Source organism: Lepidothrix coronata, unplaced genomic scaffold (genome assembly GCF_001604755.1).
Source record: "Lepidothrix coronata isolate B3197 unplaced genomic scaffold, Lepidothrix_coronata-1.0 Scaffold17, whole genome shotgun sequence".
NCBI classification, from domain to species: domain Eukaryota; kingdom Metazoa; phylum Chordata; class Aves; order Passeriformes; family Pipridae; genus Lepidothrix; species Lepidothrix coronata.
Genome location: NW_016690197.1, coordinates 6,333,107 through 6,348,277, shown reverse-complemented (window position 1 = coordinate 6,348,277; position 15,171 = coordinate 6,333,107). Strand labels below are relative to the sequence as shown.

The 15,171-nt window shown below is 35.2% G+C and overlaps 1 protein-coding gene across 1 annotated transcript in view; it reads left to right on the top strand.

Annotated features, from left to right (window-relative positions):
• Positions 1-15,171, top strand: part of CUNH10orf11 (chromosome unknown C10orf11 homolog) — a 645,699-nt gene that overhangs the window by 313,520 nt on the left and 317,008 nt on the right. The gene's annotated exons all lie outside the window — the stretch shown is intronic.

Below are 15,171 nucleotides of genomic sequence, written 5' to 3'. Positions count from 1 at the left end.
TGGTTTTGCCACTGGACAAAATTCTTCATGTTAATTCAGCAGGCATTGCTCAAAGAAGGATTCTGAGAATGGACCTTTGTATGCTTTTTGTGAAGCATCTTTTATTGACCACTGTTTTCACTGTAGTAATGTTGCTGAAACTTCAGGAGATATTATTTGCAGTTAATACTTGGTTTCCTCCTGTGAAAGGCAGAGGCTGTGGAAGTAGAACAGAACTGGCTGTGGAAGTTGTTACTACTGGGAGGAACTTTTCTCTCTTGTGTGTGGCTTGTTGTGGCTGCTTGCAGCAGTTACTATCTCATGATCTGCACTACTGGGATGATGTGTTTTTATCCACCCATGCACTTTTTATTTTATTTAAAGATAACAGGAAAAGAAGTTTTGAGTAAACTAAATGTAATTTCAAGTATTCAGGGGAATTAACAGAACACATTCTGTGACACAAGGTGTTACCCTTCAGGGATGCTGACATCAGTGAGGAGATCTCAGTTAAAATAGCTTCAATGGAAATGAAATGTCTGGACTTGCTTTTTCACTGGTGGGGTTTCATATGAGATGCTGAATTTAAAGTTAGGTTTTAAAATAACTTATAATAAAGTGAAAAGAAAGGGACGCTAAGACCTTCCTTGACACTCCCTGTCAGAAAGATAACAAAATACAGTCATTAAGGCTACAAACACAGTATTCACAGAATGTGAAGTTCGGTTAATGTTTTGTGTCTAAAGAGATTTAGATAAGTATGTCCTACGTGTGATCTTAGATTTCTCCAGATTGCAGCGCTTGAAAAAAACCTATGGTGATCCTAAACACTCCTGAGCATCTATCCCAGCTGTAAAGATACAAAACTAAGTTAAAACTTCAGTTGATCTTTTTTAGCTGATTTTTAAGCTAAATTACGTATCTTAGCCCATTCCAACTGCAAAGAGAAGGACAACCCTGTCCATCCCTTCTGAGGTTGTCTCATTCCCTGCCTCTTGTCCAGAAACTGTGATTTTTAGGGCTCCTCACATAGATGTCTTTGAAAAATTTTTATTTTGTTTTGATATTTTCTCAATTTGTACAGAAAGGGTAATTATATAGACTGGAAGAGGCTGAGCACAGAAAAAAAATCAGTCATAGAAGAAAGAAATGAAAGCATGCATAAAATACCATGTGATTTTTGTCAGGAAAGAGAAAAGAAAGAAAGTATGGGGCAACTAGAAATGTGAGATGAAATCACAGATTTTTCTGAAGTTAATGTTGATCAGGTAACTAGACATGGGGGAAAAAAAAATCAGTAAGAATACCCCTCTGACTCTATGCCTAATTTCATGTTAAAGTTCCTGATGCTAAGGCACCTTACTTCTTCCCCAGCTTTCCACCAACCTCATACCTTGCCAGTAATATTATTGTGCTTCTCTGATTATCACTTGCAGTGCATGCACTGGTGAATGACTAACGTTTAAGCATTCATTCAATATTAGCATGTATAAGAAATGTAGGCTACTTTCATTAATTGGATTAGGGTTATATGTGTTTCATTTAAAAGCTGCAGTGATCACTAATGGAATGACCTTGAAGTCATTATCTGTTAAGAAGCAGGAGAAAAGATTGTTCTTCATGTTCAGTTGTATTTGTCATTACTTGTGAATATAATTTTCAGATAAAATATAGTTTTAGCTTTCTAACTACTCTAAGCTAAGGTTGGATGGTATAAGTTCTTTCAGCTATCATTTTTTTTTTCAGACTGACTCTAAATAGTGCATTTTTTTTGGCCAACTTTATTTATGAGCTGTGATTTTTAAACCAAGAACACTGAATACTGTTCCTTATTTAATTTTTTTTCTTTTACATCCTCCTCTTTAAATTTCCATCTCATAACCTTTCCAAAGACAATGTAAACAGGAAGGTTACATGTATTTGAGATACCATAGCATTAGTCAGAAATCCACCAATTGATATTATAAAAATATGCTGTGCTGTACCTATCAGGTGGTTCAGAGCACAATTCCTTTGAGTTTCGTGTTTTATCTGAAAAAGTATGTAGCAAATGAATATTGTCATCAGGTCACTAAAATTTTCAGTCTTATTACCCCCATGCACTTCCTGACATGCAGATCTTTTTGCTGTTGGAGATCAGACTAGTTGCTGTGATTCACATCATTTTATTTTTCTACCACTGTTCAGAGTGTACCTCATCAATCTCATAATTGAATGTGGACAGAAGAAAAAGAAAATAAAAATTTACTAATATAGTAATAGAAGTTATTTGTTCCCTTCTCCCTTAGAAAGTTTTCCTCAAACAAGGATCAGTAGCAACCTTGTATAGCTCAGGTGATAATGTGCACAACATAATATCAACTTCTGCTGAGAATGACAGAAGTTGGCATAGGTTTCAGGAGTTTCCTGAACAGCAGTTGTATTAACTGGTATCTGAATAAATCCTTTGGCCTATCAAAGTTTAATCTTGACAATTTTTCTGTTCTGAATGAATCAAGTTAAGACCATCTTTATATTGACTTTGATTTTATAACTCAGCACCATGGCCAGACCCAACCCTTTTGAGTCAGGAGGAGCAGATGGTGTTATGAAGGGAGTGTGCTGATGTTCCACAGTGAGTGAGCATGTTGTGTTACTAGGGAAGAGACTACACCTGCTTCTTTTCAGTAAAACTCCGATTTTTTGGGGGTAGTAATGGGACGTTCTAAGAGCTGAGGACTGAAATAGAATAGTGCTTTTGGATATATTGTATTTCTTTAGGTCAAAGCTTTTATCTGTCAGCTTGTTCAGAAGACTTTGTAGGTTGCATTGCATTAGTTGACCAAAACAAAAAGTAATAGATGTGGCCAGCTGGTAACTTTTTATAGAGGAAGAAAGAAAAATATTCTTTTCTGAAAGAAATGGGATTAAATGATTGATGAGGAAGATTTTCATATATCGAATAGTAGCACTAAAACTGATTTATTTTTAAAAAAAAACACATTTATTGTTTGAATAGATTTTTTCATTGAGATCATAGAAAATCCAGGATAGCCTCCCTTGGGTGAGCCTGCTTTTTCTTAGTATCATATCTGCTTTCGGTTATCATTCAATATTTAAATTTCCTCCTTGTCACCCTACCAACTGGGCATTAATGGCTAGTATTCACAGAAGAGGGGAGGTGGATGAAATATTTCAGGTGAGTCATCTTTTATCTGAAAAAGTATGTAGCAAATGAATATTGTCACTAGGTCACTAAAATTTTCAGTCTTATTGATCTAATTTGGAAAGGTTTCTGTAAGGAAAGAACAACTTTTGATTTATAAGGGAAGGTTGTCTGTTATGAAGATATACATGTTGGAATTTATTATCAAGAATCTGCTTTTAATTTTAGAGATTGTTTACCTAAACTACTATGTGTCAGAGCTCAGGACAAATTTCTGCTTAGCATTTAATTTTAGATACTTGCCATAGTGGACAGTAAAAAATGGGTCCCCAGTATTCGTGGCATCATTATGAATCTTACCTTCTGGCAGCCTCTGCCTGCAGTTTGTCTTTGAAATCTCCTTGGTGCTTGTTAACCCTGCTCTGACATGTAACAGCTCCCCGTTTATTTATTGGACTTTGCCCATTTATGAAAAAGTACAGGAATTATTAATGGTTTAGTATCTATTAATGCATTACTTGGGTGGAATTCAAATTCTAGTATTTATGGTAAACCCCTTTATAATGAAATGAGCATAGAAACAGGAAGGCTGATTCTTAAAGTTAAGTGTCTTTTGCTCTAAGAACAATTGTCTGTAAAATATTGTCTTACCAGCATTTTATTTATAGCCATAAATTAGAAATAAGGACTTTACTTATGAAGGGAAATGATTGAGAATATTTGTGTAGATTATAAAGAATAAATAACCTGATTCAGTGAACCACATACTGGGTACATTGTCAAGGATCTGGTTTTCTGTGGAAGGCCAATATGGCTCTTCATCCAGTAGTGAGTTCCCCCCACAGGATTGGGCTCATTCGGTGTGCCAGAGCAGGTAGGATGTGTACCTTCTGTGTCAGGTCTGAGTGTCCAAAGGCTGAAACTAACCCAGGGAAATGCAACTCTTCTGTGATTTGGTTTTGATCTTAAAGGCGTAATTCTGATCTAACTTCCCTGCTGTAGTGCAAGGAGGAATTTATACTGTCTTGCACTGCAAAAACTCCACTTTTTCTCTTGAGGGAAGCACATGAATTCTTGGGCTTGGATTTTCATGGATAGCAGGTTTTTCTTTTGAAATTACAGTATAGAACATAAAACAATAATGGATTCAAAACAAAGGTCCACACAACTCAGTACTCTGTCTCTGACAGTGGTCAGCAGTGGAAGAGAAGAGAACAAAACCAGGGAAACCTATAATGTTACTTACTGTATGTTTTAGTGATTAGCAGGGATGGGGTGAGAGAGGCATTAGTGCATTTAAAAGACATCCTGTTTATATGAGCACTGTACAAAAAATCAAGCAGCGAGCAATTGTGGTGTGTGTAATAGATGTTAAACTGGGAGAGGACAGAGATAGCTGTGTGAAGCTGAGTGCATGAATGTGGCAGAGTTTATAAATCAAGAGATGATGAGAGCAATTCTGTGTAATGTAAATAGCACTACAGCTTTTGTTCATTTGGCTGAACTTTTCACGCTATATGGAACATGCAAAAGAAGTGCTTTAAAGGTAATAGCATTTCTGTGTTTTTATAACTTTCTTTTTAGCAGTGTTTTATTCCATGAAATGTTAATCTTGAAAATATCCATCATCAATGCTAAGTATGAAAAATAGTAATCAAATTCCATGGCTCTTCATATAAAAGCCAAGCCTATCCATCACAAAGCATGCCCTATGGCTATATATCAATTTTAAGCATTAAAGTTACACAGTATTATCTTAGCATTAGGTTAACTGTCAAATAAAAATAAAAATTAATAAGCTGGAAAAAAGAAAGAAGAGGAGACATTCCTCATTTAAAATCCTCAACTGATCTGGCATAATTGAAATGTCTTTTAGCAGAAATGTTAGCTTTAACTCAGATAAGACTCAGTTCTCAGTACCATTTTTATGGTAGTCCAATAATTCTTGGGGTACAAAACTCCCAGGTATAAATGCTGATAAGGTCCAGGCTTCTTCCTTGTACCTCACTGACAAGAAACATATGTTTGGAATTAAAGAAGATCCAGACAAGCTTTCAACCTTGAGGTCTCTTCCTTTTTGCTCAGAGGTTAGTGAGCTTTAAAATTCCATGTAGTCCCCAGTTTTCTAACTTTTGCTGCCATTTCTGTTGCAGTCCTTCAGAGACATTGAGTAGTTTGGGCATGTGGCTGCAATATTTTTAAAAAAATTATGGCAAAGAGCTGAACACTTGTTTTGCTTTACAGTTTAATAACTGTTAAAGTAACTGTGATAGACTTTTGTCAGATTAAGTATATGTCAAGGACTAGGTGGAATGTAGCTTGCTCTCTGCTCTCTCCCTCCTTTCCCCCCACCCCTTCCTGTTCTCTAGGTACACCAGATAAGTTACTTACTCTCTGGAAGTATCAAAGCAATAGAATTTTGTTGTTACATTCTCATTTACTTGGCTTTAGTTGAATGAGGTATGAGAAGTATCATCTTTACTGTCTTTTCTTAAAATTAAACACATCTAAGGAAAGAAACTGTGCAAATTCCATCTCTGATATTTATTTTGAAATATAAAAATATGGGTAGTTCTTTGATCTGACTTGTCTTAAGAAGAATCCAATGCAAGGAAATATTTTTAATGAGTTGAGCCTTTACTTTTTCAAGCCTTATAGAGGGCCAGCCTTTGTTCATCAGCATTAATTCTCATTTTTCTAAATTGTTTGTTTTTGTCATCAGAATTATTTTGTATATAACTCCAGTGTATTTGTATGGCACTTAAGTCAATATGTAGTACTTTTCCTTCTGTTCTTTGTATGTATTTATTTTATATATGCTGAATGTACCTTTCTTGTAATGAGATTATTAGTGATAATATTGTAATCTTCATAAAGTTTGCACATTTCTTATAAATTCCGAATGTCAAAGTACAAAATTCTAGCAGAGCAAAAAAAACCACCCTCCTCTTGGTTCACTTTGGCACTAAAAAAATCCTTGTTCGTGATTCTGTTTCTGCTGGAAATCAGGTTTAAGCTGCAAAATGAAAATATCTATGTAGAGTAAGTTATGTTTTGATCTCATTTCTGCAATATCTGTCTTGCTTAAACAGTTTTTAGTATTGCATATATATTTAAAGACATAAGAGAAACAATTTTCCCCTTGCTACTAAAGGGAATGTATTGGTGTTGTTAATATAACATATTCCTTTCACTGCTTCTATTATTTGTTCTGTGCTTTCTTTTGAGGGATGAGAGAAACTTGGGCCTCTGTCCAGTGATCTGATGAACAGAAATTAATGTGGTCTCTTCCCATCTCTAATTTAAATTTTAAAAGTGAGCAAAAATATTTTTCTTAATGTACTGTGAGCTTGAACAGTAAGCAAATATTTCTGTTCTGGTATCAACCAGAGAAGGAGCATCAAAAATATTTTGTCTGATGGTCATGGGATGCAGATGAGGTAGGAGTGATATTATATCATATTGCATTGAGAGACAATCAGGTGAAGCATTATGCTGGTAGTTCAGAAAAGCTATAAAATATGAATATCGCTGCTAAATAAGTTATTTAACCTTGCACTATAAATGCTTAAAATTTTGTTCTTTTCAAGTGTGATGACAAAAGACTAAAAACATTTCTAATACAAATGTCTAACGCATTACTGTCATAAACGTTCTCTCAATGTGTATATATAGAAAGAGAACAATGGGCTGCAAGGTACTGCATATTCTGATAAAATTCACCTACCAGCTGAATAAATGATCTGAAAAGCACCCGTTTCAGACCTGGAGTCTATATAATCATGTTGTTTAATTTTGATTACTCTCAAACAACTCAAGCTGTTGGCTTGTTGTTTATAATTCCTGTGTGAATGTTTTATATTGACAGAGGTCTTTAATAAGGGGTTGCTAACTCCCCTTTCCCAAGTATTAATTGTGTAATAGGCATAATTTAACATGATCAGAATTGGCAAAATCCCATAAAGCGGAAGTTTGAAATAAATGGCTAATTCTTTCACTGTTCTGAAAGATTGAGGGTAGGATAACTCACGGTACTGTAGCTCTGTACCAATGAGGGTAAACAATAAGCTAATGACATTTTTTACTGCTGATATTTTTTAGGTTAGTAATGACTCTTTATTAGGTATATTTAGAATAGGTGTGTAAGCAATATGACAGCACATGGAATGCATTGTTAATGAAAATAATGCACGTTAATTTGAAAGAAAGGGTACTGTTCACACATCTGACAGTTCAAAAATAGCTGTCCAATTATGGAGATGTACCTGAGTTTTGCCCTGTGTGAAAAATATGAATACGCAAAATGAATGAAATAAAAAAATTCCTACTAAAACTTTTTAGTGGAGTAACCCTATCTGTGAAGATGCATTGAATCTGGTCACTTTACCTAGATTTATAAATGTACATGATATTTGTAATATCAGTTTGACTTTGAGTATAGCAGATTTTAAAACTAATTCCAAAATTGATTCTCATGTAAAGTATGGTATGGATTTTGTCTTGACTTAAACAACCAAACCAAGCCAAAACAGAAAACTTCAGCAGTGAAGAGAGCTCCAGACTGTCCTATTAGAAACATGTTTCTTATTCCCAGTCTGGAGTTGGGTAGCTTCAGTCTCTAAGCAGTCTTGTTACATTGTTGGATTGAAGAACCTGTTATTGACATTTCATACCTATGTTCATTTGTGTGCCCTGGCTAACTGTTTTCAAGCCATGCCTTTATTTTATTGTACTAGTGTTGAAACTGATTGTTTTCCTTGAGTTTTGATATGAGATGCTATGTCCTGTTCTAAACTTTTGAGATTCGTCTCTACATCGTTTTAGTTTTCAACCTTGTCTTATTGGGCATGCTTTGGTTGAAAATGATATTCACAACTTATTTACCCTTGTCCCAGATACATAAAAGATAGTTTCCTTATTCCTCAATATTCTTCTAAAAATATACTCCATCATCTTATTATCCTTTCAGTGTTGTTTTTTGTAACTGAGGAACAGCTTTCTTGCCTCGTGGCCTTGAGGTCTTCTCAGAGATTTGGAAGATCTCCACACAGCAGTGTGTTCAGTCATGTCTTAGGCTTCCTTTATATGTCTATAAAAGAAGCATACAGAGCTCTGTCTTTGTAACAGTTCAATTCAACAGATACATTTGCAACTGGTAAATGTTTTCATTTGAACGGTGACTGTATTATGCAGTTTGGTATGGAATGTTGATGCCACCTCAGAGTGTTGGTAAGATTATATGAATTATAAGAAAATCCACTCTTGACACAAGAGTATTCAGAAATGATGAAGACACTAATTTCAGTATCTGAACCAAATTCAAATGGACATGAAATCTTAACTTCTGTCTAGTCTATTCTGAAGCGATTTCTTAATGTGGCTTAAGACAGTGTGGGCAACTGTATGAACTGAGAGTGATGATCTTAGTGCTGTTTTAACCCATTAATACTAGAATAATCTAACCTTGTAATAGAATATCAGCATTTAATATCCCAGTGTTTAGGACTGAGCTAATCTTAGGTACAGAAAATATTGGGTTTTGTGGAATGGGGGAAATGAATCATGAAAGCTTTGGAGTCTTCTAAGCCATGTCAGTTCATAAAGGATGTGGATTTTTCCAGTCTCAAAATAGGTAACACAGCCTATTTTCTCTTCAGAAAATACCCAAATAATGGTTTATAGGGACTCTTTGGTGGTAAAATTAGAAACATGTTTAAGCAAAAAGACATAAAATAAATGGCTGGGTAATTCTAGACTCTGTACATGAGAGTATCTCCAGATATGACAATAATAAAATTTATAGAACAAATGAACAACCAAATGATGCAATAGCAATTTTTGTAATGTCCTGAATCAATCCTATTTATCTGTAGCATTTAATGTGAATTCTACTTGCAACAGTGTTGTACCTGTTAGGCAGTTTCATAAAGGCACTGTGTTTTTTATATAACATTTTGTCCCTTTAGAAATTATCATGACGCATGTCAGGAGCTTTCACACTGAAAAAAATATGTCACATTAGCTTCCAAGTTTCTGATTGTCTAAATAACACGGTAACTCAACATACAGCTGTCTGGCATTTTGACAGTACAATAACCCATAATTCTTTCTGCCACTCAGCACTTCAAGGTTAGCATTTTGTAGTTTGCTCTCAAGGAGTATTCATTTAAATTTTCAAGAGGCAAGGAGTTGAATGCTGTCTTATACTACTCTTTTGATTTATTTTTTATTTACTTTTCTACTGTATTAAATTTTTTTAACCATATATACATGTATTTTATTTTTAACCTGCAACTTTCCAGGAGGTAGAATGTTCATCTACATCTCTGTTTTTCAGAATATTGGAGGCAGTGAGTATTTACAGCAAAACTTCCTATAGCAGGAGTTTATTGTACAGTATTGGAAGCATCACCTCCCTTAGTATATTGCTTGGGACCACAGATTGCTTAGATATTGAGAAATTTCTTCAGAGGAAATATGAAGTCAATCAGTGGCCTTTGGGAAGAGCTGCTTTCAATTCCAGGCTTATATCTTGAGATTTTGAGTGAAATGGAAATTTTGAAATTCATAATTTCAATGAGGTGTTTGGGCAAAGATTTGTTTGTGAACCTAATATGGTTTAATCTTGTTGGGACTGATTTGTAAATCAATTGCTTAATGCTGGGCAAATCCTTCAGTCTTATAAGCTCTCAGATATGGATTATTTTTCTAATAACAGGAAGTTTCTGTTGAGAAAATGGGGGCTAGGAAGTAAAGTACACATTAGAAATTTTAATATTGTAGATTTTGGTGGAGATAACATTTTAAATTTTTAGTGCAAGTTATTCCTTTTTAAATGTTCTGGCCTGCATTTGACTTTATCAGTATTTATGTCCAAAGACCTTCTGAACTGACTGATCATGACTGAATGAACTTCTTGGTAAAGAAACCACAAAAAGAAAAGACGCTGAACTTCCATCATTTTTGGAACAATCCACCTGGGGCAAATCATTAGAATTGCCCCATTAGTACAGACCTGTATGTACAGATATGTCATTCAGTGAACGCCAAGAATTGTGTTATTTTTGCAAAGATCAACATATTAAAACTTGACCTAAACATATCAGAACCTCAGAAACAGCAAGGCTGCTGACATTAATTTTCTGGCTGTTTTGAACTTAGGGTTGCAAGCCACATCATTTATATTTATGCTCACAATGATTACTGTTTTGAAAAAATATTTAGGTTTTAGAAAATAAATAGGTTGTGTATCTTGCAAGTGAATGAGATAAAATACAAATATAACATGATTCAGAATACAGGGTAAACATTTTTTTGTCATTGAACAAAACCCCCAACCTTTCCAAGCCTTCCCCCGACAACAGTCTCTGGCTATCAAGAATTAATTACAGCTTTTAAAGAATCAACCCCCCCATGTGTTACCAGTGTGTGTGTGTGCATGTGCACAGTATAAATATGTCCTAGATATGCACAAGAATACATTGTGGGTTTTTTTTTCCTCAGTGCGATTACATTTTGTATGGTTCTGAGAGGAAAATAATTCAGTCTTATAAGTTGTGGGAAAAGAGAGTACTTTTTAAGCTCTTTAAAAGAGCAATTTGACCTGTTTTGACCAAAGGAAATTGTCAGCACAATATCTGGAAAAAAAAATAGGATGAAATTAAGAACTGTTAAAAAACTCACTATTGAGAAACAAACCAGCCTGGCAATATTACTACCAAGTCCCTCCTGAACACACTTAAACTTCTACATGATCACTCCTTTTTCCTCCTTCTTCTGTTTTTTTCTATATTTTTCTTTCTCCTCTTGAGCCGAGCTGGAAAAGAGAGGGTGTACACTTAAAAGATTGAAGTGGTTAACTTAAAAACTTTTTAAAAATTCTTAACTAGTAGTCCAAATAACAGAAACTAAATCCTATTCCAAAATGTACCTGAATACCTAGGTAAACACATAACAGTTGTTGTAAGATAAGGCGTCTGAGGGTTTCTCAGCAAATTCTTGCTGAAGTGCAATGTTATAACTTCTCAAGGCATAAAAATACATCTGTGGCAAGTGCCTTCTTCAAGGTGTAAACCCCAGCAGACAGTATGAAACATAGCTTAATAGAGCTTTATTGTGCTCCCTTTCCTTGTCCACCTTTGCTTTGTCTTTATTTCTTGCTGTCTCTCACTTGCTGGTTCTTTAACTGTCATTCTCATAAGTTTTTATTGCTCTTTTTTTGTTACTCTTTTAGACAGGCTTTCTCTCCCTCTAAATCTCCTCTTTATCTTCTGTGGAAGAACCTTTCTACTTCAGGGTTTTCTGTTCTTTGAACAATATTTGTACATGATAGAGAAGACTCTAGACCTCAAGATTCTGTAAGTGACTGCAACATGCATGTACTTTTAATCATATGACAGATGATAATCTGGGCATTGGGGTGTTTGTGGAGTGGGAGTAGAAATACTGCTGTGCAGCTAAAGAGTGTGCTTCTTATCAGGGCTTTGTTGATCACAGGGCTGCAATAGAAAGCACATAGATCCTGACTTGAGAGAGAGCCCTGTTGTGGCAGATACTGCTTGTCAATGGGTGAAGCCGCTGAGCTGCCTGACTTCTTAAATAAATGGACTGAGAGAAGGGCCATAGCTGTTCATTGAAACACATGAGGTACAGGTAGAAGGATGGCACAAGAGTATTGTGAGTCTTTTTAGAGCCCTCTTGCCTCTTGCTCTTTGGATTTCTTACGGGATTTCTTTTTTCTGGAAGATGCCAAGTGTTCAGGTTTTTTCAGTTTGTGATATTTTATATAACCAACTCCTATTTTTGACACTGATAAAACACTTTGCCTTCTATATGGCCTCTTAAAATTTCACATAGAAAAAGAAATTGTTCACAAATACAGCATTGAGAATGATGGAAAGATCAGGTGTCTGTTTTATCTCCTGCTGGGATTGTAGGTTGCAAATCTACAGGACTACTTTTGTTAAAAATTTTTGTTCAGAAGAATAATGTTCCAAAGGGTACACCTGATGCATTTATTCAGCTCACCTGGCAAAACCTCCTATCCCATCAATAAGTCATCACCATTTTGATTTCCAGTACCTTTCAGATGTTTAGAAAACCCTTGCTTACTATTCTTATACTGAACCTCTATATTAGTTAACTCTGTGGACCTGTCCCATCATGTCTTGAAAAATTGATTATGAAAGCTGTGACTTAGTGTTTTGTGATGCACTTGGCTACCAAAAATAGGCTTTAAGAAATATATGCCATGAGGAAAACAAAAATTAAAAAGGAGAACATTGGAGACTGTGGATTTTAAAACATATATAATTATATGTTTCTTGGATGCCTTTTGACTTATTTAAAATAAAAATAAGATTGGAACAAAGCAAGCCTTTAAGCATGTGCCTGCAGTTCCTGTTCTCCAAGTAATTGAATACAGGATTTCTTCTCTAACCCTGTTCCAGCAAGAATATGCACTGCTTAGGTATTCATTTCAGTGGCATTGACAATACTGACAATATAATTGACCTAAAAAGTTCTGGATTTCCTGTTAATGCACTTTAGAAACGTACATCAACTACAAAAAAATCATTTCTATCTACATTTCACTTGATTTCCATTTTCAAGAAAGGAGGTTTCATCATTATTATTCTATTTGAATAGCACTGATATCTTGAGAGATGGAAGGAGACTTCTATTGTATGCAGGAGTACTTTATTTCGATATTTTCTTTGTCTGATTATACATGATAAACACACATTAGTGACATTCCGTGCATGTTTTGAAGATAAATGGGATATCTCTTTAAACCATTCCTGACACTTCCTAACCTGTGGGCTTAATGGCATATTCTTTCTTTGATTCAATAATTTGTCTGTCAAAAAAGCTGTGCTGACATTCTCGTTGTTGTGGGACTGAAATGGAAAGAAATCTCTTATCTTTAAGATAATTTTTGAAAAATCGAGGCGAACATTTTAGGATAAAAATGTTTTAAAAATGATTTCAGTTGGAAAAAAAGATGTAAGTGTTGACATTATACCAACTGCTAGATGGCAGGTGATAAAAGGAAGAATGTTATCTAAAACTGTAAGTCCCCTTGAATTAATTAGGGAATGTGTGAAATCTTAGAAATGAAGACAGTTTCTACTACTATGCCTTGCATAAGTATTAGTTCTGTCAAATAACTAGTAACTTTTAAAATAATGGACTATAGATGTAGCTAAAAGAGTCTATTTTGCCATACCTATGTCTCTTCTCTGTGTAAGACAAATATTAATATATGCACATACACATGAACATGTATGCATATTATATGTGTATTTATTTATGCTTATGTGAATGTACTGGTACACTGTCTATCTAAAATAATCTACTTGGCACTATTTTATTTGCAGAATTGATATAGAGAGGATTAGTTCAGACGGACCCCACAGAACCCTTTCATTTTTCTTAGTGCAATCTGGTGTAATGTGGAAAGTAAAGGGCATAAACTCATAATGAAACAAAAACTAACCCCCCACACTCCAATTTGATCTGATCAAGTAACATAGAGCAATATCAGAGGACAAAGGTTCAAGCACTGTTATATGATTGTGGTAGCTGCTTTTATGCTTTGAAAGTTTTCACTTGAACCTTGCGAGCTTCATCCAGGTTCTATCTGCTGTGCATGCAGGTTTTTCTTACCTTTTTTTTAGGGACATGACAGATGTAGCAATTCTTTTGCACTTAGAATATTAAGCTTTTATTAGAGGCAAATTAGGCAATAGGCTTCACAAGAGAATTAACGAATTCGGAGTTTGATTGAACACTCAGGTCTTCCTTTCTTCATTGTTTTCCCCGGTTTCATTTTTGCCAATGAGCACTCATCAGCGCTTTTTCCAGAGCTCAGGATTTCTCACTGCTAGTGTCAAATATGCCTCTGGCTGGATGGCTGGCTAGCAGGGATTGATCTTGCACAGGGTATCTGCCTTAATTTGTCTTTTCTGATGATTAGGCTTGTCCTGTTTACATTATAATGTTGAAAGGCTGACCTGGTGACTGTGGCCTGTAAGTTACAATTGGAGGCTGAAGCTTCTTGGTTCATGAGCTGCTTACAAGGGCTGGAGAACTACAATATGTTTTGAGATGCTTGTCACCATGGTAGACTTAAGAGAACTTGGGTGGTTTAAACATATCGGCCAACCAGCAGACCTGCTGGCACAATATGTGGAATTGATAGGGCAGGAGCAAGAGTGATGCAGACCTGTTGTGAATTATGAGCGAGAATAACAGAAGTACCTGGAGTCCTCCTTTCCAAGATTCATAACACATAGAATAGTCAGACTTTTGCCTAACTATGCTCAAAGTCAAAGAAGGAATATAGTTTTAGCAACTGACATAAACAAGATGAAAACCTCTCCCTCAAATATTTCTTAGCCTCCAAAAAAACCCCCCACAATCAAAACCAAAAAAACATGTCCTAAAGAAGATGCATGGGGCGGTTTTGGTCTAAAGAAATCCAGTTAGAGATCAGAACACTGATATGAACTCTGTTTATGCACTCAGAGTTCAAAACTTGTCTACTCTGTGACTAAAATCGTTGTAAATTCTAGCTGCAGTGCTTTCTAGATCATCTCTGACACCTATTGTGGGCAATCCCTTTGGTCAGTCTCAGTGTAAAGGTATTCTTTAATCCTACACTTGCAGGGTTGAACAACAGTTCTTGAGATGTTCTAGGGAATAGCTATCATGGAATCTAATAAAATAATTTACAATATAGCTGTATTTAGAGATCATGAGATGTGTATTGCCAGCTTGATATTCTATTAAAGTTTATGGAAATGTCTATATCTCTTAACTCAGTAGTAGTATTGTTCTTGAGCATAAAACCATCAGGTGTGCTAATATACTCTCAATTAGTCCTTTCATTGTACTATGTGATATATTGAAAATAGGGAGTATTTTCAGAAAAGATTTTAATTTTAAGAGGAAAACATGAGGTTTTCTAGTACCAGCACAGAATCTAAAACTCGTGGTCATATTATGAGATTTCATTGGCTGAAATGAGTCATAGACTTCTGGGA